This window comes from Hemitrygon akajei, chromosome 23 (assembly GCF_048418815.1).
Source record: "Hemitrygon akajei chromosome 23, sHemAka1.3, whole genome shotgun sequence".
Classification (NCBI taxonomy): Eukaryota; Metazoa; Chordata; class Chondrichthyes; order Myliobatiformes; family Dasyatidae; genus Hemitrygon; species Hemitrygon akajei.
The window spans coordinates 12,344,358-12,369,058 of record NC_133146.1 but is presented as its reverse complement, the minus strand read 5'-3'; the positions used below and the strand labels follow the sequence as shown (position 1 = coordinate 12,369,058).

Below are 24,701 nucleotides of genomic sequence, written 5' to 3'. Positions count from 1 at the left end.
TAAGAAGTATATATATCTATATTTAAAGTTAAATTAAATAAGTAGTGCAAAAAGAGAAAAGAAGTAGTGAGGTAGGATTTAATACCCATTCAGAAATTTGATGACAAAGGGGAAGAAACTGTTCCTGAATCATTGAGTGTGTGCCTTTAGGTTCCTGTACCTCCTCCCTGATGGTAGCAATGAGAAGAGGGCATGTCCTGGGTGATGGGAGTCCTTAATGATGGAGGCTGCCTTTTTGAGGCATTGCTCCTCGACGATGTCCTGGAAGCTGGGGAGTGAACTGTACCTTGACAGGTCAAACATAAGGAGACAGTACATTGTTAAGGGCAAGACCCCTAACAGTGTTGATGAGCAAAAGGATCTTGGGGTTCAGGTTCACAGCTCCCTGAAAGTGGCTACACAGGTTGACATGGTGGTAAACAAGATACGTATATCGCATGCTTGTCTCGTGCCATTGAGGTCAAAAGTCAGGAAGTTATGTTGCAGCTTTCTCAAACTCTACTATTGCAAACGGTTCTGGTCACCCCACTATAGGAAGGATGTTGAGGCTTTGGAGAGGGAGCAGAAGAGGTTTACCAGGACGCTGCCTGGATTAGAGGGCACGTGCTATCACAAGAGGCTGGACAAACTTGGAGCGGTGGAGGCCAAGGGGAGATCTGATTGAGGTTTATAAGTTTATGAAAGGCATAGATAGATAGATTAGCCAGACATCTTTTTCCCAGGATTGAAATGTCTAATACCAGAGGGCCTGCATTTAAGGTGAGAGAGGATAAATTCAAAGGGGATGTGAAGGGTAAGTTTTTTACACAGAGAGTGTTGGGTGTCTGGAATGTGCTGCCTGAGGAAATGGTAGGGGCAGATACATTAGTCAAGTCAAGTCAAGTTTATTGTCATTTTGACCATAAACTGCTGGTACAGTACATAGTGAAAACGAAACAACATTCCTCCAGGACCCTGGTGCTACATGAAACAACACAAAACTACACTAGACTATGTGAGACGGCCCAAGGCTACACTAGACTATGTAAAACAACATAAAAACTGCACTAGACTACAGACCTGCACAGGACTACATAAATTGCACAAAGCAGCAGGGCAATACAATAATTAATAAACAAGACGTAGGCACAGTAGAGGACAAATTACAATATAATAATAAATGATGTAGATGTCAGTCTAGACTCTGGGTATTGAGGAGTCTGATGGCTTGGGGGAAGAAACTGTTGCACAGTCTGGTCGTGAGAGCCTGAATGCTTCGGTACCTTTTGCCAGATGGCAGGAGGGAGAAGAGTTTGTGTGAGGGGTGCTTGGGGTCCTTCACAATGCTGTTAGCTTTGCGGGTGCAGTGTGTGGTGTAAATGTCTGTAATAGCGGGAAGAGAGACCCCGACGATCTTCTCAGCTGACCTCACTATCCGCAGCAGGGTCTTGCGATCCAAGATGGTGTAATTCCCGAATTAGGGACTTGTAAGAAACATTTAGATAGGCACATGAATGTGAGGGAAATGGAAGGATATGGACATGGTGTAGACAGAAGGGATGTTTAATTGGCCATTTGATTACTTATTTAATTGGTTTGGCACAACATCTTGGGCCAAAGAGCCCATTCCTATGCTGTATGGTCTATCAGCTTTATTTATCACATTTACATTGAGAAATATGTATTGCTTTAGCCTCCGGTGGCAACATAACATGCCCACAACCTACTAACATGTTCAGAATTTAGGAGGAAACTGGAGCACTTGGAGAAAACCCACGTAAGTACAAACTCCTTACAGACAGCGGCGGGAATTGAACCCAGATCGCTGGTGGTGTAAAGCGTTATGCTAAGCCCTACACCACCATGCCACCTGGTAAAGAGACCACTGTCCCGCATGGGGATCGAACCCGTGACATTAGTGTTAGCAGCACCGCGCTCTAACCGACTGAGCTAACTGGTCTGCGATACATGACACAACGACGGAAGAATCAGGCCAAAGGAAACCTCACTACCTTCTGAAGGGCTGTGTGTGCAAGAGGTTTCGTCCTTGTACAAAGGAAACTGACAGCAGGAATTTACCAGGGAAATATCTGCAAGGCAGGGGTGCTCTCTGCATACACCTGCATTTTGGGAAGCTTTGTGCTGCAGCTTAATGCTCTTCCAGATGTGAATATGAGAGTTGCATTAAAGGGCAGCTGGTCTGCAAAGCATTTCAACACAAGCACTCTACCACTCTCGAACCAGTCAAAGCTCACTCTTCAACACCTTGCCTCACTTCCCTTGCAGCTTGCTCAAACAACACTTGGGATACACGGGAGACCACCGCTGCTGGGACTTGGAGCAGCAAGCAGTCCGCTGGAGGAACTCAGCGGGCCAGGTAGCACCTGCGGAAACTTCGAGCCAAAACGTTGACTGTTCCTTTCCCCTCACAGATGCCGCCTGAACCACTGAGTTTCTCCAACACGTTGTCCATCACATACAACACTTTGCTCTTCAATATTTCTTCTCAGAACTGGAAAAAAAAATCTCCAGGGGCAGAATAGAAAAACTTCCACTTCTGATAAATGAGTCCTAGAGCAATTACAACACCATATTGTGTCTCCCATAATCTGCTGTCCTCTGCTATCAGATTCCTTCTTCTTCAGTCCATTATCTCTTTCACCTATCACCTCCCAGCTTCTCCCTTCGCCACCCACCCACCTCACCTGGTCTCACTCGTCACCTGACAGCTTATACCCCTTCCTCTCCCACCAACCCAACCTTTCATTCTGGCTTCTTCCCTCTTTCAGTTTCAATCCTGATGAAGGGTGTTGGCCAGAAATGCCAACTGCTTATTCCCCTCCGTAGATGCTGCCTGACCTGCTGAGTTCCTCCAGCATTCGGTACGTATTGCTGAAGATTTCCAGCACCTGCAGAATCTCTTGCGTGTGACCAGGTTGGCTCTGCCTCAGCATATCATGATTTTCTACATACTTGTCACTCTCCACTTAATGTTTCCCATCAATTTCCCCCTGAATGGAATTAGATTAATTTGCCTTTAGTTCCCTGCAATCTTTATTTTGCCAAATTTGCTGTTTTCTAAACTGTTATGATCTTTCAAGAAGGTGGAAATTCCTGGGTGCAAGCAACTTGGAGGATCTATCCTGGGCTCAGTACATTGATGCCATCACTAAGAAGGCACAGTAGCAGGTCTACTTTATTCGGAGTTGGACTGTCACCAGGGACTCTAGCAGATTTCTACAGGTGCATCAATGGGAGCATCCTCTAATGCACAGGATGGCAAGTGGCTGCAGACTCAGCCAGCTTCACTACATGCACAACCCTCTCCACCACTGAGGACATCTCCAAGAGGCACTATCTCATCACTAAGGACCTTCACCATCTGGAATGCATTCACTTCTCATTACTCCCATCGGGGAGGAGGTACAGGAGCCTGAAGACCCACACTCAACAATTCAGTGACATCTTCTTTCCCTCTACTGTCACATTCCTGAACCTTCCACAAATCCATGAACACTCTCTCTTTGCAATTTGACTTTTTTTGTAATTGATAGTATTACACTGCACTGTACTGCTGCCATAAAACAACAAAATTCATGTCTTCTAAGTCAGCTGTAATAAATCCGATTCTGATTCTGACTTCACGGCATCAGTAACATTATCTCCGCCGATCTGGAACCGGTAGGTTTCTGAAAAAATGGAGGAAGGTTCCTTGAGCCCCAGGAGGACTGCCACCCTTCCCTTCACCTTGGATGCAAGTCACCATTTCCTCACAGCTGTCTGCATTTAGAACCACCGGCTTGCCTTAATTTTTTCCCACTAGTGATAATGATTGTTTGACATTCCCTGCTGCCTTTTGCCCTCTGGTTTCCTTCCATTTTCAGAAAGCTTTTAGTGTCTTCTAATATGAACACAGATTAAAAATATTTATTTAATGACTTTGCAATTCCTTAATTTCATTATTTCCTTTATCTCAGCTTCTAAGGGACTAATGTTTACTTTTACCACCCTGTCCTTTCATACACCTTCTTAGTTTATCCCCAAAATTTATATCTCTCTTTATCATTTTTAAATGCTTTTACTGATACTAGTCATAATTACAGCATGGAAAAAGGACCCTCTGACCCAAAGTCTAAACCGAGCATTAAGCCCTATTTGCAGTAATCCTGCACTAATCCCATTTTCTTCTCTGCATTTTCATATTGGCAGTATCCCAATATCATTGCTCATTAATAAAAATTTTATTGTAATCTAGATTAAATGTTTATGCCTTGCACTGTACACAAAACAACAAATTTCATGAGACCGGTCAATGATAAAATGAAATATTTCCGTCCTGCCCCACTTGACAGGTGAATGAGTAAGGTAAGGCATTCAGATCACGTCAGACCATGGGCTGAATGCAGAACAGAATGGATGCTGTGGCAAAGGAAACCGGTAAAATTAAGCGGCATTTGAAATACCTATTTGAATCTTCCTTTTCAGTTTAAAATCATTCATCCTCAAAACGAAGGGAATATAAACACAAAAATTATTTAGGGTGATATGCAGATAGAAATATTTTGAGAAAGTTGACATGTACAGATCTGGGACTGTACAAAGTATGAAGGGCTCAGCCCATTAATCCCATGTGTGCCAGAAGGACACAGCGAGAGTAAACGGTTGGAAAGCAAAAAGTTCATCCTAGAGGAGCTGCTGAGAACCTTCAGCTGAGCAAGAGCATTCTTCTGTGAATTGCTGCTTAAAATAACAGCCCCGGGCATTTTTCATGTTTCTGTCACAGTCAGGCATGGTTACTGCTAACAGAATAAATATATCACTATCCTGTGTAAACACTTAGGGCAGCCATGATTTGAGACCTGAGATCACACAACTGCTTACTTTACTTGAGATTAAGCTGTGGTGATTTTTGCATTAATCATGACCACATCACTTTGATTTGTAGGTTGCAAATGTTTTTAAAGGATCGTTGTACCGCTGGAAGAGTGAGCCATCTTTTCTCTCTTACTCTTTGTCCGAGCCAAAATATATCCTGCAATCAACAGCACTGAAACAGATCGTAGAGTCGTCTAGTTCACCACCAATCAAGCATCTGTTTGCACTGTTCCCAATTTAACATCCCCGACATTCCCATCGAATACACATGACCGGAAGAAAATACAGGCCATGCTGCTGCCAACGGGAAGGAGGTCCAGGAACCTTAGACCCACACCATCAAGTTCAGGAGCAGTTATGAAGATTGTGGACTTCAGAAAGGGTAAGACAAGGGAACACACACCAGTCGATGCAGTGGCAAAAGAAGGCACGACAGCAGCTACAGTTCATTAGGAGTTTGAGAAGATTTGGTATGTCACTACGTTCAGAAATTTCCATGGATGTGCCGTGGACAGCATTCTAACTATTCATCACCATCTGGCATGGGAGGGAGGGGGCTACTGCACTGGATTGAAATAAGCTGCAGAGAGCTGTAAACTCAACCACCTCCATCATGGGCACTAGCCTCCTTAGTGTCCAGGACATCTTCAAGGAGTGATGCCTCAAAAAGGCAGTGTCCGTCATTACGGACCACAGCCACCCAGGACATGCTCTGTTCTCATTGCCACCATTGGGAATGAGGTCCGGAAAACTTTAGACACACTCTCAGCATTTCTGGGACCGCTTCTTCCCTTCTGCCATCCAATTTCTGAATGGACGTTAAACCCATGTAACTACCTCACTCTCAGTAATTTTCTATTTCTATATATATATATATACTGTATATACTCACTGTAATTCAGATTCTTTTCTCTATTATTATGTATCGCATTGATCAGCTGCCACAAAAACAACAAATTTCACGACATATGCCGGTGATATTAACCCTGATTCTGATTCTGGTTACACCATCAGGCTCCTAAATCAACATGGATAACTTCACTCAGCTCAACACTGAACTGATTCCACAACCTATGAACCTTACAAGCACTCTACAACTCATGTTCTCGGTCTTGTTTGTCTGTTTATTTATTTATTTATTGTTATTTCCTTTTTTCTGTATTTGCTCAGCTTGTCTTCTTTTGCACACTGGCTGCTTGGCAGTCCGTGCTTGTATGTAGATTTCACTCACTCCGTTGTATTTCTTTGTCTTACTGTAAATGCCCGCAAGAAAATGAGTCTCAGGGTTGTATATGGTGACATATCCGTACTTTGATGATAAATTTACTTTGAACTTTGAACAGCTGTGGGCTTACTCCCTGCTCAAGAGAGCTAACCGCGAGCACAGCCACACGGCACTGCAGTGTCAGAGATACTGATTTCTTCAGCGACTTGAAACTTGCACCGTCTCCCTCTCAAAAGGACGCCACGATACAGTCGCGCAGCTAATTCCCATCACAAGGAAACCCACCCCACCTCCAATGGAACCTTCTAGACCATTTACAAGGAGCCCTACCACGAGAAAGCTACATCCATCAACAAGGATCCCGCTGCCAGGCCATGCTCACTTTTCGCTGCTGCCATCAGGAAGAAGGTACAGGAGCCTTAAGTCTCACCCCACCAGGTTTAAAAACAGTTATTACCCCTCAATCATCAGGCCCTTAAACCAACATGGACAACTTCACTTAGCCCAACACAGAAATGATTCCACAACCTATAAACTCACTATCAATTCAACCTGTGAACTCTGCAACTCATATTCTCAGTACTAATTGTATTTTATTTGCACAGTTTGTCTTCTTTTCCACATTTGCTGTGTGTCGGTCTTTGTGTGTAGTTTTGCACTGATTCTGTAGTATTTCTCTGCTCCACTGTGAATGCCCGAGATGGAAGCTCAGGGTGACATACTTTGATAAGATTTTACTCTGAAGTTTGAACTTTCAAACAGCAGAACATCGTGGACACGGCTCAGCACATCACAGAAACCAGCCTCCCATCAATGGACTCTGTCTACACTTCTCGCTAAAGCAGCCACTATAATCAAAGACCCGGCCCACTCCAAGCATTCTCTCTTCTCCCCTCTCCCATCAGGCAGAAGATACAAAAGCCTGAAAGCACGTCCCACCAGACCTGAGGACAACTTCTGTCCCACTGTTATCAGACTCTTAAGTAAAGATGGACTCTTGATCTCACAATCTATCTTATTATGATAGAAACATAGAAAACCTACAGCACAACACAGGCCCTTCGGCCCACAAAGTTGTGCCAAACATGTCTCTACCTCAGAAATTACTAGGCTTACCTAAAGCCCTCTATTTTACTAAGCTCCATGTACCTATCTAAATGTCTCTTAAAAGACCCTGTCATATCCGCAGCCCGTTCTAGCACTCACCACTCTCTGAGTAAAAAACTTACCCCTGACCTCCCCTCTGTACCTACTCCCCAGCACCTTAAACCTGTGTCCTCTTGTGGCAACAATTTCAACCCTGGGAAAAAGCCTCTGACTATCCACACGATCAATGCCTCTCATCATCTTATACACCTCTATCAGGTCACCTCTCATCCTCCGTCACTCCAAGGAGAAAAGGCCGAGTTCACTCAACCTATTCTCATAAGGCATGCTCCCCAATCCGGGCAACATCCTTGTAAATCTCCTCTGCACCCTTTCTATGGCTTCCACATCCTTCCTGTAGTGAGGTGACCAGAACTGAGCACAGTACTCCAAGTGGGGTCTGGCCAGGGTCCTATACAGCTGCAACATTACCTCTCGGCTCCTAAATTCAATTCCACGATCGATGAAGGCCAATACACCGTACCCTTCTTAACCACAGAGTCAACCTGCGCAGCTGCTTTGAGCGTCCTATGGACTCGGACCCCAAGATCCCTCTGATCTTGTACTTTATTGTCTACCTGCAATGCACCTTCTCTGCAGCTGTTCCACTTTATCCTGCATTGCTATTGTTTTACCTTATCCTACCTCAAAGCACTGTGTCATGATTTGATCTGTAGAAAGTCTGCAAGACAAGCACTTCACTGTTTCTCGGTACATATGACAATTATACCAAACCAGCTCCCACCAGGTTCCATCATTGGGCCAGGAATAATTTACAGCAGCCAAATAATTAAAGGCCGACACGTCTTTAATGTGGGAGGAAATCGGAGCACATGGAAGAAAGGGAAGCAGGTTTCCACTCCGTGCGGCGAGCACCCGGTGTCAGTGCAGGACCTGGGTCTCTGGAGTTGTGAGACGGCAGCTCTATCATCTGCGTCACTGTTCCGCCTACCTCCAGTGGGAAGTTTACAACACAGGCCTTTCAGCCCACAACATTGTGCTAACTTTTTAACCTACTCCAAAATCAATCTAACCCCACCCTCCCACACAGCCCACCATTTTTCTTTCATCCATGTGCCTATCTAAGAGTCTGTTAAATCTCCCTAATGTGTCTGGCTCTACCTCCATCTCCATTTTAAAAAATCTCTGATATCTTCCCTATATTTTCCTCCAATCACCTTACAATTATACTGCCATTTCCCCACGGGCAAATAGTCTCTGGCTCTCCAGTCTATCTATGCCTCTTATCGTCTTATACTCTTGTATTAAGTCGCCTCTCATCCTCCTTCACTCCAAAGAAAAAAGCCCTAGTTTGTTCAACCATTCCTCATAGGATATGCTCTCTAATCCAGACGGGATCCTGGTAAATCTCCTTTGCACGCTCTCTAAAACTTCAACACTCTTTCTATAATGAGGTGACCAGAACTGAACACCATATTACAGGTCCTGACGAAGGGTCTCGGCCCGAAACGTCGACAGTGCTTCTCCCTATCGATGCTGCCTGGCCTGCTGCATTCCACCAGCATTTTGTGTGTGTTTCCAGCAGATTCCTCATGTTTGCAGCATCTGCAGATTTCCTCGTGTTTGCACCATATTACAGGTGTGTCCTTTGTGCGCGTAAACCGGCGGGCAGCCTTCCCACAACAGCAGCCACATTTTGGAAGCGCATAATTGGCTGTGAAGTGGTTCTGGGTGTTCCTGGAGGGAGGTGAAAGGAGCTATGCAAATGCAAGTTTCTTTATTTCTAGGATGAATGAAAACATGGAACGTTTGATAGCGTTGGAGTGCTTTTAGGAGGGGAAGTGCACCCAGTTCACACCCTGTGCACGTGTGATAAGGAATGGCGTCAATTGGGCTTTGTGTTTACACTGGGGTAACTATGCAGTGTTCAGCTGGCATTTACCCCTGTTTTATCCAGCACGTTAACCGACCCTTCCTGCCCAATGTGCCTGTGCTGTCCAAATACCCCCACGTGACCAATTAACCCAGACGTCTTTGGAATGTGGGGGGAAACGGAAGCGTCCAGAAGAAGCTCAAAGAACTACAGAGAAAATGTACAAACTCCTTACAAACAGTGGCAGAAACTGATCCTAGGTTGCTGGTGCTGTAATAACATTATGCTATGCTACCATAGACACCACCCCCCGCCCCGGGGCTTAAAGGACCTGCACTTAAAGCAGTGACTAAGTAACTGTACCTGTACTCGGAGTTCTAGACCACAGATTCAGAAATGGGAATTTGAAAAACACTGAGGAATCCAGGATTTTAATTTCAAATATAAATGCTCCACGTACATTTGATTTATGAGTTTTCATTGCAATGTCATTGACTCTTTTGTGTACTTATGTTCCATTTGTAAAGCTATTTTCCACAATAATGTTATTATCCTACAACCATCAGGCTCCTGAACTGGCGTAGATAGCTTTACTCAACTCAACTCTGAGCTGATTGTTCAATTACAGGCTCACTTTCAAGGACTCTACAACTCATGTTCTCATTAGTTATTTGCATAATTTGTCCTGTTTTTCACATTGGTTGGTTGTCAGTTTTTTATGTATGATTTTCAAAAATTCCAATGTGATTCTTTATTTTCCTGTACATTTCAGCAAGGAAGTGAATCTCAGGGAAGTATACAGTAACATACACATACTTTGATAATAAGTTTACTTTGACTAATAAGTGGACTCTGTTGCAATGCACCCATAATGCCTTTTGCCCCAGCTGTTTTGACTTACAAAAGTTTGCTTCACAAAATACTTTCCTGGGATGTATCCCTTTCACAATGGAGGAATAATGGAGCTGTAATTCAATAAATCTGGAGTGAAAGCTAATCTTGACAACGATAACCATCAAACGATTGGATTGTTGCATCTGGTTCTCTCATGTCATTTGCAGAAGGAAATCTCCTTCCTTAGAACATAGAACAGTACAGCACAGGAACAGGCCCTTCAGCCCACAATGTAGTGTCAATCTAATTAAACTAGGAGCTAAACATCTCACTAAACGAATCCCTTCTGCCAACACAATGTCCATAGCTCACCATTTCCTGTATATTCATTGCCTGAGCCACCTTGCTCACATTTGCCTCCACACTCCCCCCCACCCCACCCACCCCAGCAGCACATTCCAGGAGCCCACCCCTCCCCACACTTCTTCTCTGAACTTACCCCCATTCATCTTAAAAACATGCTGTATCTTCTACTGTGAGACATTTCAACCCTGGGAGAAACATACTAGCTGTCTACTCTGTACATGTCTCTCATAATTTTATAAACTATTATTAGATAGTATTGGTCCCCTATTCATTCTCCCAAACACTATTATTAGTGCTTTGAGAGGTTGGTGATGGAACCTATCAGCCCCTGCCTGAGAAGTGACTTGGATCCACTCCAATCTCTCTACCGGAGCAGATGCCACTTCATTGGTTCTTAACTCAATCCTGGGAACATCTGGACAGCAAAGATGCACACGTCAGGATGCTCTTTATCGACTACAGCTCAGCATTCAATACCATCGTCTCCTCAAAACTAATCAATAAGCTGGGAGACCTTGGCCTCAATACCTCCTGGATCCTGGATTGTAGACCTTGTCAGTTTGCATTGGGACCAACATCTCCTCCACAATCTCCATCAGCACGGTGCACCACAAGGATGTGTGTTTAGCCTCCTGCTCTACTCACTTTACATCTGTGACTGTGTGGCTAAGCACAGCTCCATTGCCATATTGGAGCTTGCTGATGACATCTCTGTTGTGAGCCGAGTCAAAGGGGGTGATGAATCAGCATGCAGAAGAGAGATTGAAAATTTGGCTGAGTCGTGTCACGATAACAACCTCTCACTCAATGTCATCAAGATCAAGCAACTGATTAACATAGAAACATAGAAAACCTACAGCACAATACAGGCCCTTCAGCCCACAAAGTTGTGCCGAACATATCCCTACCTCAGAAATTACTAGGCTTGCCTATAGCCCTCTATTTTGCTAAGCTCCATGTACCTATCCAAAAGTCTCTTAAAAGACCCTATCGTATCCGCCTCCACCACCGTTGCCGGCAGCCCATTCCAAGCACTCACTACTCTCTGAGTAAAGAACTTACCCCAGACATCTCCTCTGTACCTACTCCCCAGCACCTTAAACCTGTGTCCGCTTGTGGCAACCATTTCAGCCCTGGGAAAAAGCCTCTGACTATCCACACGATCAATGCCTCTCATCATCTTGTACACCTCTATCAGGTCACCTCTCATCCTCCGTCACTTCAAGGAGAAAAGGCCGAGTTCACTCAACCCATTCTCATAAGGCATGCTCTCCAATCCAGGCAACATCCTTGTAAATCTCCTCTGCACCCTTTCTATGGCTTCCACATCCTTCCTGTAGTGAGGCGACCAGAACTGAGCACAGTACTCCAAGTGGGGTCTGACCAGGGTCCTATATAGCTGCAACATTACCTCTCGGCTCTTAAATTCAACTCCACTATTGATGAAGGCCAATACTCCATACGCCTTCTTAACCATAGAGTCAACCTGCGCAGCTGCTTTGGGCGTCCTATGGACTCGGACCCCAAGATCCCTCTGATCCTCCACACTGCCAAGAGTCTTACCATTAATGCTATATTCTGCCATCATAATTTGACCTACCAAAATGAACCACTTCACACTTATCTGGGTCGAACTCCATCTGCCACTAATAGGCTTCAGGAGAAGGACATCAGAGGTCCTTGAGCCAGTCCTCATTGGAGGATCAGAGGTGGAGAGGATTAGCATCTTTAAATTCATGGGTGTTACTGTTTCAGAGGGCCTGTCCCGGACCCAGCATGTAAGTGCAATTGCAAAGAAAGCAAAGCCTCCACTTACTTAGGAGTTTGCAAAGATTCGGCATGACATCTAAAACCTTCTATAAATGAGTACTGGAGCGTGTATTGACCGGTTGCATCACGACCTGGTACGGAAACACCAATGCTTTTGATTGGAAAATCTTATAAAAGGTAGTGGATTCAGCGCAGTACATCATGGGTAAAGCCCTCCCAACCACTGAGCACACCTACGTGAAACAGTGTTGTGGAAAGGCAGCATCTATCATCGGAGATCCCCGCCACCCCGGTCAAGGTCTCTTCCCACTGCTGCCATCAGGCAGAAGAAGCCTCAGGACCTGCACCAGCAGGCTCAGGAACAGTTTTTACCCCTCAGCCGTCAGGCTCTTGAACTACACTCACTGCCCATCATTGAAATGTTCCTGCAACTCACTGTAACGACTCCTTATCTCATGCTTGCATTGTTTATTGCCATTTATTTATATTTGCATTTGCACAGTTTGTTGTCCTCTGCACTCTGGTTGATCTTTCATTGACCCTGTTACAGTTACTAGTCTACAGATTTGCTGAGTATGCCCGCAGGAAAACAAACCTCAGGTGACACATACGTGCTTTGATAATAAATTTACTTTGAATTTTGAACTTAGATAATCTTATTATCAGATCCAGGATATATATGACAGCAGAACCATCAATATTTTGGTTCTGGTATTTGTTTACGCTTGTCACATGTAGATCCAAGGGCAGAGCCTCAGAATAAAAGGATGTCCCTTGAAAACTGAGATGGGGAGGAGATTCTTCAGCCAGAGGGTGGGTAATCTGTGGAATTCGTTGCCACAGACAGTTGTGGAGGCCAAGTCACTGGGTGTATTTAAGGCAGAATTTGATAGGTTTTGATTGGTAAGGTGACTGAGGGTTATGGAGAAGTACGGGGTTGAAAAATAACTCAGCCGTGATTGAATGGCAGAGCAGATTCGATGGGCTGAATGGCATCATTCTGCTCTTATATCTATGGTCTTATGTACAGAGCTACAGAGGAAAGCTTTTGTGTGCGTGCCATCCAGACAAATGATGCCACGGTAATGCAAAGGAAAATCAAGTGCAGAATACAGGGTTACATTTAGAGAGAGTGCAGTGCAGACAGACAGATAAAGTGCAAGAATCATGGCAAGGCAGACGGCGGGTCTGAGGGTCCACGAAAGAGTCTGGAGCTCTCCTTATCTCCTCAGTTCAGGGATTCCCACCTGCCTTAAACGATTAGTTGGCCAAACTGACCGCTCTGACATACAGCGAGATTTTCCTATTTTCTCTTGGTACCTGACCCCGATTATGGAAACTCCACAGGGCACACTAGAACGAACAGTGCCGCAAGCAACAAGCAAGACAAGGCTCCAAATCAAAGCTTATATTTCTCTTAAACAAAGGATTTCCACTGAAGGAAAAGCCAGCTGTACGGAAGGAACTTCCTCGACTGCAGGCCAGCTCATTGATATTCACATTCGCTCCTCTGGGCTCAGCAACATTAGGGCTCCTCGAGCAGTTCTTTTACGGCAAGACCAAACCGTAAGAACTTCAATTTCAAACATAAGTCTGTTTCATTTTAATAAGTCTCATAAATTCCGCCCCTCCCCACCGCCTTCCCAAGTAATACTTGCTGGTGAAGAACCATGGAGAGGGCAGCAAGTGGGTAGTGTTGGGGTAAGTTCAAGTAATGAGCATTACAAATCCATCTGTTCTGTATTTGTTGTGGAGATGGGAATATGTTCCAAAAACCATAAGTGTTTATGGCAATGATATTCTTATGGAAAGACGCAGAGCAAATCTTATCCTGAGCTACCCTGAACACAAAGATTTCTGATTTTCATAATTTAGGAGCACTGCCGATCACTGCTGCTCCCTAGGTTCGCCGACATGAAAAGGGATTCCCTCTTTTTAGTGGAATGACTTGGAGCAACGTTTAATTTCATTACCTAATTTTAAGTAGAAATGGTGGCCCCCGGACTAAAATGCTCCCTCGAGTCTTGGGATCACCATCGGGAATTTGAACTTTGAACATGTTGCCAATTAGAGATTTTGAAAATATGTGGTGGGGGGGGGGGGGGTTGGGGTGGAATTAGGGAACCTTGTGTTTGATAGAAATTATAAGTTCCAACTATAAAAGAAATTCCTGATCTGGAATGGGATGGAGATGGGGTGTTCACATTTAATTCCCGGTTACGTTATTCTTCAGTTTTGCCTAACTACAGGTGCTGCCGGTTTCTATTTGGCTTATTTTAGTTCTTTACTCATTTTTAAAATTTATTTATTGAACTACAATACAGAATAGGCCCTTCCAGCCCATCGAGTCTTGCCGCCCTGCAGCCCCCTGATTTAACCCTCGCCTGGTCAGAGGACAATATTACAATGAGCAATTAACCTATCAGCTTTGGACTGTGAGAGGAAACCCAGGTGATCACAGGGAGAATGTACCAACCTCTTACAGGCAGTGGTGGGAATAGAACCCAGGACACCTGTACGGTAAAGCGCTGTGCTGAGTGCTGGACTGCAGTGCCACACCGTGGCTGCTGCTTCACTGTTACAGGGAACCAAGCTCAATCTGGCCTCAGGTGTCGTGTGCTGATTGCTCATCCTTGGCACGATCGCACGGGTTTCCTCCAGGTGCTCTGGTTTCCTCCATCGTCAGCCTGTGGTGGTTGATGTCCTCACAGGCCTGGCACGTGCTCGAGCAGCTTTATGTCTGCAGGAGGCTCAGGGAGTTTGGCGTGCCCTCACTGATTTTCTTTAACCTTTACCGATGCACCGCAGACAGCGTCCTTTCTGGATGCATCGCAGCTTGGTACGGCAATGGCTTTTCCCGAGACAGCGTGAAACTTCAGAGAGCTGTGGACACAGCTCAGCCTTGTCAAGGAAGCCAGCCTCTGTGGTCTTTCTACACCTCACTGCCCAGGTAAAGCAGCAACATAGAGACCTTACCCAACCTGACTTCTCTCTCGTCCCTCTCCCATTGGGCAGAAGATACGAAAACCTGAAAGTACGTTCAACCAGTCTCAAGGTCAGCTTCTACCCCTGTGGTATAAGATAATGAATGATCTCCTAGAGAGATCACAAATGGATAGACTCAATATCTGAGGACTTAACCTGGTCCCAACATATCGATGCAGCTATAAAGGTGAGACAGTGGCTATATTTCATTAGGGGTTTGAAGAGATTTGGTATGTCTTTATAAACACTCACAAATGTCTACACATGTACCATGGAGAACATTCGGGCTGTCCGCTTCACCGTCTGGTATGGGTGGAGGGGGGGCACTGCACAAGATCGAAGTAAAGTCGCAGAGAGTTGTAAAACTAATCAGCTCCATCATGGGTACTAGCCTCCATATTATCCAGCAGTGGTGCTTCAAAAAGGCAGTGTCCGTCATTAAGGACCCCCATCACCCAGGTCAGGCCTTGTTCTCATTGCTACCTTCAGAAAGGAGGTGCAGGAGTCTGAAGGCACACACTCAACGATTCCAGAACAGGAGCCTGAAGACACACATTCAATGGTTCAGGAGCAGCTTCTTCCCGTCTGCCAGCTGATTTCTAAATGGACACTGAATACTACCTCACTATTTATTTTATTTCTGTTTTAATACTACTTATTTAATTTTATATATATATTGTAATTCACAGTTTTTCCCCCTATTATTATATATTGCTTTGTACTTTGGCCACAAAGTTAACAACTTTCATGACATATGCTAGTGATATTAAACCTGTTTCTGATTCAGAACTCTAATAGGATAAAATGGATCTTAAACTCACAAACTGCCTCACTGCGGTCTTGCACCTTAAGGTCTACCACTGCACTTCCCCTCCATAGATCCCTCCAGCATTTTGTGGGTGTCGCTGAAGATTTCCAGCATCTGCAGAACCTCTTGTTACTATATTCTGCATTCTGTTATACTTTTTCCCTTGTACACCGTGTATGGTTGGCCTGCAAGTCAAAGTTTTTCACTGTACCTCAATACCCCTGACAATAAACTAATTACTAATCGCACCTCACGGACCTGCAGACTGGCAGGTTAATTGTCCTGACTGTATAAGTGATTAAATTGGTTTGGTTCATTGGAAGATTGCAAAGGGAATTGAAAATGAGATTGAAGTACGATGTGCAAATGAGTTGTTGATGCCTGGCACAGACTCCGGCGCTGAAAGGCCTGTCTCTAAGTGACCATGGGTTTGAATCTGCTTTCTTCACTTCCTCCACGTGCAAAGCGAAGATTGCTGTGGCAAGCTCAGAGTTTCAAGTGAAGTGGATGAAATGCCGTGGCCAGTCCTAAGTCTGGAATGAAGTGAATGTAACTAACCGAGTGAGAAGGGGTCCATCTTGTGTCTAGATTGCAGTGCAGATATTAAAGGAATATAGAAGAAGGGAATTGGCCAGAAGGACAGGGAAGAATCATTTGGGATACAAAACTTGCCCTCCCCAAGGACTGATGACAATAGGATGTAACCTCCCAAGGGGAGGGCCATAAAGTGATAGTGATTTATGGCACAGACAGAAGCCATTCTGCCCGTCATATCCATACTCTGCTACAGGATTTGAAGGGGCTGAGTTGGGTCAGGAAGCCCCTCAAACAATAAAAGGATGCATCACTCTTAAGTGGCAATGGTGCTATGATTTTTTAAAAGTAAGATAACTCTGCTGAAAGAAATGATCATCAATGTTTCGCATTGTTTCTTCTTCTATATATGTATTTTATCTTGATTTTGAAATATTTAAAAATCTGTTCTGAAATAAAGTTCAAAGATCAAATTTCAAAGTGATTTGTTATCAAAGTATGGATACGGAATACATCTCTGAGATTCGTCCTCCATGGGCTGTTACCACGGATACGCATGGAGACGGACATCAAGTGCTCCTGGAAGATGATCACCTCAGTGAAGGCGTCCTTTGGTCTGCCTGAAACTTGTGGTCATCCAGTCGCAGGGAGATGTTTGTAACGGTTTGCTGCCGACTGGCGCATTCTAGGCTGCCGGAGTCCATTCTGAGAGACATAGTGAAGTGCTGTGTAGGCAGTCGTAAGGCTCTGTGTTGAAGAGCCACAGCTCGGACATTGTCAGAATCAGAATCAGGTTTATTATCACTGGCATGTGTCGTGGAATTTGTTAACTCAGCAGCAGCAGTTCAATGCAATACATAATATAGAAGAAGGAAAAAATAATAATAAATAAATAGTAAATCAATTACAGTATATGCATATTGAATAGATTAAAAATCATGCAAACCAGAAATAATATAGTATATTTAAAAAGTGAGGTAGTGTTTATGGTTTCAACGTCCATTTAGGAATCAGATGGCAGAGGAGGAGAAGCTGTTTCTGAATCACTGAGTGTGTGCCTTCAGGCTTCTGTATCTCCTACCTAACAGTAACAGTGAGAAAAGGACATGCCCTGGGTGCTGGGCGTCCTTAATAATGGATGTTGCCTTTCCGAGACACCACTCCTCAAATATGTCCTGGGTACTTTGTACGCTAGCACCCAAGATGGAGCCAACTAAATTTACGACCCTCTTCGGCTTCTTTAGGTCCTGTGCAGTAGCCCCTCCATACCAGACAGTGGTGCAGCCTGTCAGGATGCTCTCCACGGTACAACGATAGGTTTTTGAGTGTTTTTTGTTGACATACCAAATCTCTTCAAACTCCCAATGAAGAATAGTCGCTGTCTTGCCTTCCTTATGACTATATCGATATGTTGGGACCAGGTTAGGTCCTCAGAGATCTTGAGGCCCAGGAACTTGAAACTGTTCACCCTCTTGTGAGGTTGAGTCTGGGGTGGAAGCCCCTCAAAAAACAGATGGATGTACTGTGTCTCCATAGGGGGCCACACAAATACCGAATGTATGAATCAAATGATACTAAAAACATATAAAGCTTTACCTTGTGTTTATCTGCATTTTATTATGAATGAAATTTATTTTTGTAATTGAAGCAAAATCAGATCCATAAAGAGTTATTTGGTTTGTTCAAGCCCTCCCAGCGAATAAGAGGAAGCTTTCCACCTCCACCTCCAGTGGCCACAGAAAGGCTTAGTTAATGGAAAAGGGTCTCTTCACTTATTTGGTACAAAACTCATATAATTTTATCCAGTCCAATTAAAATTCCACCGTGTTCTAGAACAAGGAACAGTACAATACAGGAACAGGCCTCTCGGCCTACAATGTTGAGCAGAAACAATTAAATTTGCAATCAAATGCCCATCTAAACTAATCCGTCTTGCCTACACAGTGTCCATATCCTTCTATTTCCCTCATATAAGAGTTTCTTAAGAGTCCCTAATATATTTCCCCCTATCACCAGGCCCAGCAGCTCAGTCCAGGCACTCACAACTCCCGGTGTAAAAACTTGCCCCTCAAAATGAAGTTAAGTAAATGCATGCCCAAATTTACCAGACCTAGTCAGGATAAAGACCAAGAATAAGAACTCACTTCACATCTACATGGTCTTAGAGCTACAGAGTGCAAACACAGGCCCTTCAGCCCATCACTCCCTTGCTCATCACTGCAGCTACCTACTCTAATCCCATTGGCCCTCATAAACGTCCACGATGTTTAACTTTGACCTAAACATTTTCTCTTGCTCTGTTTTACACCAGGGTCTGCTGCCAACTTCCTGAATCTCATGCTGTACTGGTTACCTCATTATAAAGAAAGAAAAATGGAGAGCGATGTGAGAGGAAAGGTTGATCTTAGAGTAGGGTTAAAGGTGAGCACAACATCGTGGACTGAAGGGTTTGTGCTATGCTGTACTGTTCTATGTTCTATGTTCTGTCTTCCAAATGCATCACCAAATGGCTGAAATCCCAAAAACTCCCGTCTATAAATTCAAAACATAAAAATCACAAAACAAGCTGCCATTAATAAACACAAGAGATGCTGGAAATCCAGAGCAATACACATAAAATGCTGGAGGATCTCAGCGGGTCAGGCAGCATCCATGGAAATGAATAAACAGTTGACGTTTTGGGCCAAGACCCTTCATTAGGAGTGGAAAGGAAGGGGAAAGGGAAGGGGAAAGGGGTGGGGTGCGGAGAAGGACAAGCTAGAAGGTGATAGGTGAAGGTGGGAAAGGTAAAGGGCTGGAGAAAAAGGAATCTGATATGAGTGACGGAAGTGATAGGCAGGTGTGAAGAGGTAAAAGGCCAGAATGAGGAATAGTAGAGGGAAGGGGATGGGAAAAGAACAAAAATGAAAAATAATTACTAGAAGGCGAAATCATTTTTCACACCATCAGGTTGGAAGCTACCTGGGCAGAATACGAGGTGTTGCTCCTGCATCCTGAGAGTAGCCTTGTTGTGGCAGAAGAGGAGGTCATGGACCAATATGTCGGAATGGGAATAAGGATAGGAACGAAAATGGTAGGCCTCTGGGAAATTGTGCTTACTGCGGATGGAAAGGAGGTGCCTAACAGAACAACACTCCAACTTACGTCAGGTGTCACCAATGTAGTGGTGGCTGCACTGGGAGCACCGCGTACAATAGACAACCCCAAAGGATTTGCAGGTGAAGTGTTGCCTCACCCGGAAGGACTGTTTAGGGCCCTGAATGGAGGAGAAGGATAAGTGCCAGGAGGGAGGTTAGTGGGGATGGACGGATAGACAAGCGAATCATGGATGGATCGATCCCTGCAGAAAGCGGAGTGTCGTGGGGCGGGGGGGGGGGGGGAGTAACGATTTGTTTGGTGGTAGGGTTCCATCAAAGATGGCAAAAATTGTGGAGCATGATGCGTTGGATGCGGAGTCTCGAGGAGTGGTAGGAGAAGACAAGAGCACCTCTATCCTCATTAAGGCAGTTGTAAGCTGGGGTGAGTGCAGATGTCTGGGAAATGGAGAAGACGTGGGCGAGGGAAGCATCAATGGTGGAGGAAGGGAAACCCCATTCTTTGAAGAAGGAGGGCATATCTGATGTCCTGGAAATGAAAGGCTCATCCTGGGAACAAATGCGGTGGAGACAAAGGAACTGAGGTAAAGGAATAGGGGACAGGGCAGGGAGAGGTATAGTCAAGATTGCTGTGGGAATCGGTAGGTTTATAAATGATGTCGGTAGATGGTTTATCTCCAGAGATGGAGAAAGAAAGATTGAGAAAAAGGAGTGAGGTGTCAAAAATGGATCAAGTGCAGGGTGAAAGTTGGAAGAAAAGATGATGAAATTGACGAACTCAGCATGGGTGCACCAATGTAGCACAGAAGGAGTTAAGGAAGACTAGGAACATGGACTGTTCCACTTAGCCAACAAATAACTAGGCAGAGCTGGGTCCCACACAGGTGCCCACGGCTACCCCTTGAGTTTGGATGAAGTGGGGGGAGATGAAGGAAAAGTTGTTGAGCCTGAGGACCAGTTTTGCCAGATGGTGGAAGATGGTTGTGGAGCGGAACTGATCGGGTCTTTTGTCAAAGAAGAAGTGGAGAGCTTTAAGGCCTTCTTGATGGGGGATAGAAGTATATAGAGACAGGACATCCGTGGTCAAAATGAGGTGGTCAGGGCCACAGAATTGGAAGCTGTTGAGGAGGCCAAGAACATGCGAAGAGTTGCAGATGTCAGTGGGAACAGAGTGAATCAAGGGGGACAGAATGGAATCGAAGTACGATGTGGACACAAGCTACAATTAAAATAGGATTTTCCATAATTCTACTTACTGTGGTTATTACAGTTTTGTGGATCATGAGATTAGCTTTTATGCTGAAGTTGTGTAATTCTGTACAGATGCACAGACAAAACGCTGGAGGAACTCAACAGATCAGGCGGCATCTATGGAAAGAGATGAAGGGTCTCGGCCTGCAACGGCAACTCTTTATCCCCCTCCATAGATGCTGACAGACCTGCTGAGTTTCTCCAGCATTTTGTATGTATTTCTATGGATTTCCAGCATCTGCAGAATCTCATGCCTATAATTCTGTGCATTATTTTCCAGGAATCTCATTCTAATCCAGTGAGAGCTAAATAGGACTGTGTCAACCACATCAGTCCATAGGATATCCACTCCGTATGTCAGCCAGTGAACAAATCAAAGCAGACCTGGTGAGGGAAAGGACAGGCAGCAAGAAAGGGGATCCTCAAGAAAAGAAGTATTACTTCCAAATGGAGTACCATAGCAACATTCATACAGACTGGTAGGGAAAGGGATGTTAAACACAAAGTACACTGCAGATGCTGGGGTCAAATCAACACGTACAAACAAGCTGGAGGAACTCAGCAGGTCGGGCAGCATCCGTGGAAACGAGCAGTCAACGTTTCGGGGTGGTCTCTAGCCACTTGGTATGAACATCGAATTCTCCAACTTCCAGTAATTCCCTCCCTCTCCCTTCCCCCATCCCACTTTCACTCTGCCTCCTCTTCCAGCTGCCTATCACCTCTCATGATTCTGCCTTCTTCTATTACCCATAGTGCTTTCCCCTTACATTCCTTCTTCACCTCTCCTGCCTATCCCCTCCCTGCTTCCCCTCCCCCACCCCTTGATCTTTCCCCTGATTGGTTTTTCACCTGGCTCCTTCCACCCTCCCCCCACCTTCTTTATAGGGCCCCTGCCCCCTCCTTCTTCAATCCTGACAAAGGGTCTCGGCCCAAAATGTTGACTGCTCATTTCCACGGATGCTGCCCAACCTGCTGAGTTCATCCAACTTGTTTGTACGTGGGGAAAGGGATGTTATCTTTTCCTTCCCCACCATTGACAGCATCCTCGTAAGTTGCTGCCTCAGAAAGAGAATTGTAGTGGCCAATTCTAACCTAACCAAATTGCCACAGCTGGTGACCCCCAGAGATCTGTCATACTTGTATGATGCGTCACCAGCTCCAATAGTGATTGTTCCAAAAGTCAAAGATATCTATTCGATCTTTTATTGGCAAGAAGCAAGCATACAATCTTGAAGCGATGAAACTTAAGCATACCCAAGTGTAAGCTAAGCATAATAGAGCAGTCAACAAAAGATATGACATCCATCGGCTGCCAGCTGCAAACACAGAACAAAGAACAAATATGTGACTTATTCTCTTTGCTTTTACCATGCCTCCACACATGTGACTTGTTACCAATATAAACACACAACACAGGGCAGATAGAGGACAAATGTACAGCTCCGACAACAATATCCATCAAGAATGACCCCCATCATCTTGGCCAAACCATCTTCTTAGAGCTACCATTGGGCAAGGAGGGACTAAAGCCCAGAGTCCCACACACCACCAAGTTCAAGAACAGCTTCTTCCCATCCATCTTCCATTCAATTGTTAAACCAACCTGGAGAGCTCTATTGACTATCACAATATAGCAGCACTGATGAAGGGACTTGGTCAACACGTCAATTGTTTATTCCCTGCCATAGATGCTGCCTGCCCTGCTGATTCCCTCCAGCTTTTTGTGTGTGTTGCTCAGATTTCCAGCACCTGCAGAATCCCTTGTGTTTATAGCACCACTACAATCACTTTGCATTACTTTGGCTTTTTTTGTTTGGAGTTCTTCAATAGACAATAGACAGTAGGTGCAGGAGTAGGCCCTTCGGCCCTTCTAGCCAGCACCACCATTCACTGTGATCATGGCTGATCATACACAATCAGTACCCCATTCCTGCCCTCTCCCCATATCCCTTGACCCTGCTATCTATAAGAGCTCTATCTAACTCTCTCTTGAATGCATCCAGAGACTTGGCCTCCACTGCCTTCTGGGGCAGAGCATTCCACATATCCACCACTCTCTGGGTGAAAAAGTTTTTCCGCATCTCTGTTCTAAATGGCCTACCCCTTATTCTTAAACTGTGGCCTCTAGTTCTGGACTCACCCATCAGTGGGAACGTGCTTCCTGCCTCCAGCGTGTCCAATCCCTTGATAATCTTATATGTTTCAATCAGATCCCCTCTCATCCTTCTAAATTCCAGTGTATACAAACCCAGTGGCTCCAATCTTTCAACATATGACAGTCCCGCCATTCCGGGAATTAACCTTGTGAACCTACGCTGCACTCCCTCAATAGCAAGAATGTCCTTCCTCAAAGTTTGAGACCAAAACTGCACGCAATACTCCAGGTGGGTGTGTATAATTTATGTTTTTCCTGTGAATGTTGAGTCTCTGATGCTGTGTACCTGTGATGATCCTAGAAAGGGAAGGTTTAACATGTAAGGTGTGTTTGAGGTCTCTGAGCTCTGGAGTTCAGAAGGATGGGGGGGGGGGGGAATCTCATTAAAACTTCTCAGGCATAGAAAGCCCTTGGCAGAGTGGATGTGGAAAGGATGTTTCCATTAGTAGGAGAGTCTAGGATCTGAGAGCACAACATCAGAATAAAGATACATCTCTCTAAAACTGAGACGAGGAGCAATTTCTTCAGCCAGAGGGTGGTGAGTCACTGGAATTTGTTGCCAAGCTTTTGGTATATTTATGGCATAGATTGACAGATTCTTGACTGATAAAGAGCTTAAGGCATATGGAAAGAAGATGAGAACAAAAATATCAACCATGATTGAAAAGCATTCCAGATCTGATGGGCCAAAGAAGAAAGTCAAAATGTGCTGAGAATACTCAGCAGATCAGGCAGCATCTGTGGAGAGAGAAAGATTTCAGTTTTTATTTCAACTTTCAGTGACAAGATTCACTGCCTCAAAAAGGTGGCATCAATCATTAAGGATCCTCACTCTTCAGGTCATGACCTTTTCTAGCTGCTACCATCAGGCAGGAGGTCTGTACCTTCAGCTTCCTGAAATGACCTGCACAACACTAATCATATCTCAGAGTCGAACACTACAGACTCCCTTTTGCACTTACATGGAGTTGAGTGTCTTGTACTAAAAACTTGCTTTTGCACAGAATTCTTCTTCATTGTCCTGTATGATTATACTTAGTAGCCACTTTATTAGGTACGCCCACTTGATAACGCAAATTTCTAATCAGTCAATTATGTGGCAGTAACTCGAGCATAACAGCAGGCAGACATGGTCAAGAGGTTTCGCAACTGTTCGAATCAAACAGCAGAATGGGGAAGAAATATGATCGAAGTGACTTTGACCATGGAATGATTGTTGGTGCCAGATGGGGTGACTTGAGTATCTCGGAAACTGCTGATCTGGGATTTTCGCACACAACAGTCTCCAGGATTTATAGAGGATGGTGCGAGAAACAAAAGCGTTCAGTGTAGAAAATGCCTTGTTAATGAGAAAGGTCAGAGGAGAACGGGCAGATTGGTTCAAGCCGACAGGAAAGTGACAGTAACTCAAACAACCACGCGTTACAACAGAGGTGTGCAGAAGAGCATCTCTGAACGCACAACATGTTGAACCTTGAAGTGGATGGGCTACAACAGCAGAAGACCATGAACATACACACAGTGAGTTTATATTCTATGTGTGTTGCCTGTATCTATGTGCCTGTAATTCCGCTCCAAGCAAGCTTTTCATTGTACCCGTAGCTCACTGTACTTGTGCCCCTGACAATAAACTCGACTTGACTTGACCTTTTCCAGTTACTCAGAGCCCCTTTTTCCTAACACATGCCCACCAGAATTAATCTCATAGGATGCTAGAACACCGTTCAACAAATACAAGTCGTTATTTATTTGTCACGTACATCGAAGCGTTGAAACATACAGTGAAACGTGTCGCCTTGCAATAATGACCAACACATCTGAGGATGCGGCTGCGGTGGGTGGCG

The 24,701-nt window shown here is 44.7% G+C and overlaps 1 protein-coding gene across 1 annotated transcript in view; it reads right to left on the bottom strand.

Annotated features, from left to right (window-relative positions):
* hpse2 (heparanase 2) overlaps nt 1–24,701 on the bottom strand; it is a 375,037-nt gene that overhangs the window by 184,738 nt on the left and 165,598 nt on the right. The gene's annotated exons all lie outside the window — the stretch shown is intronic.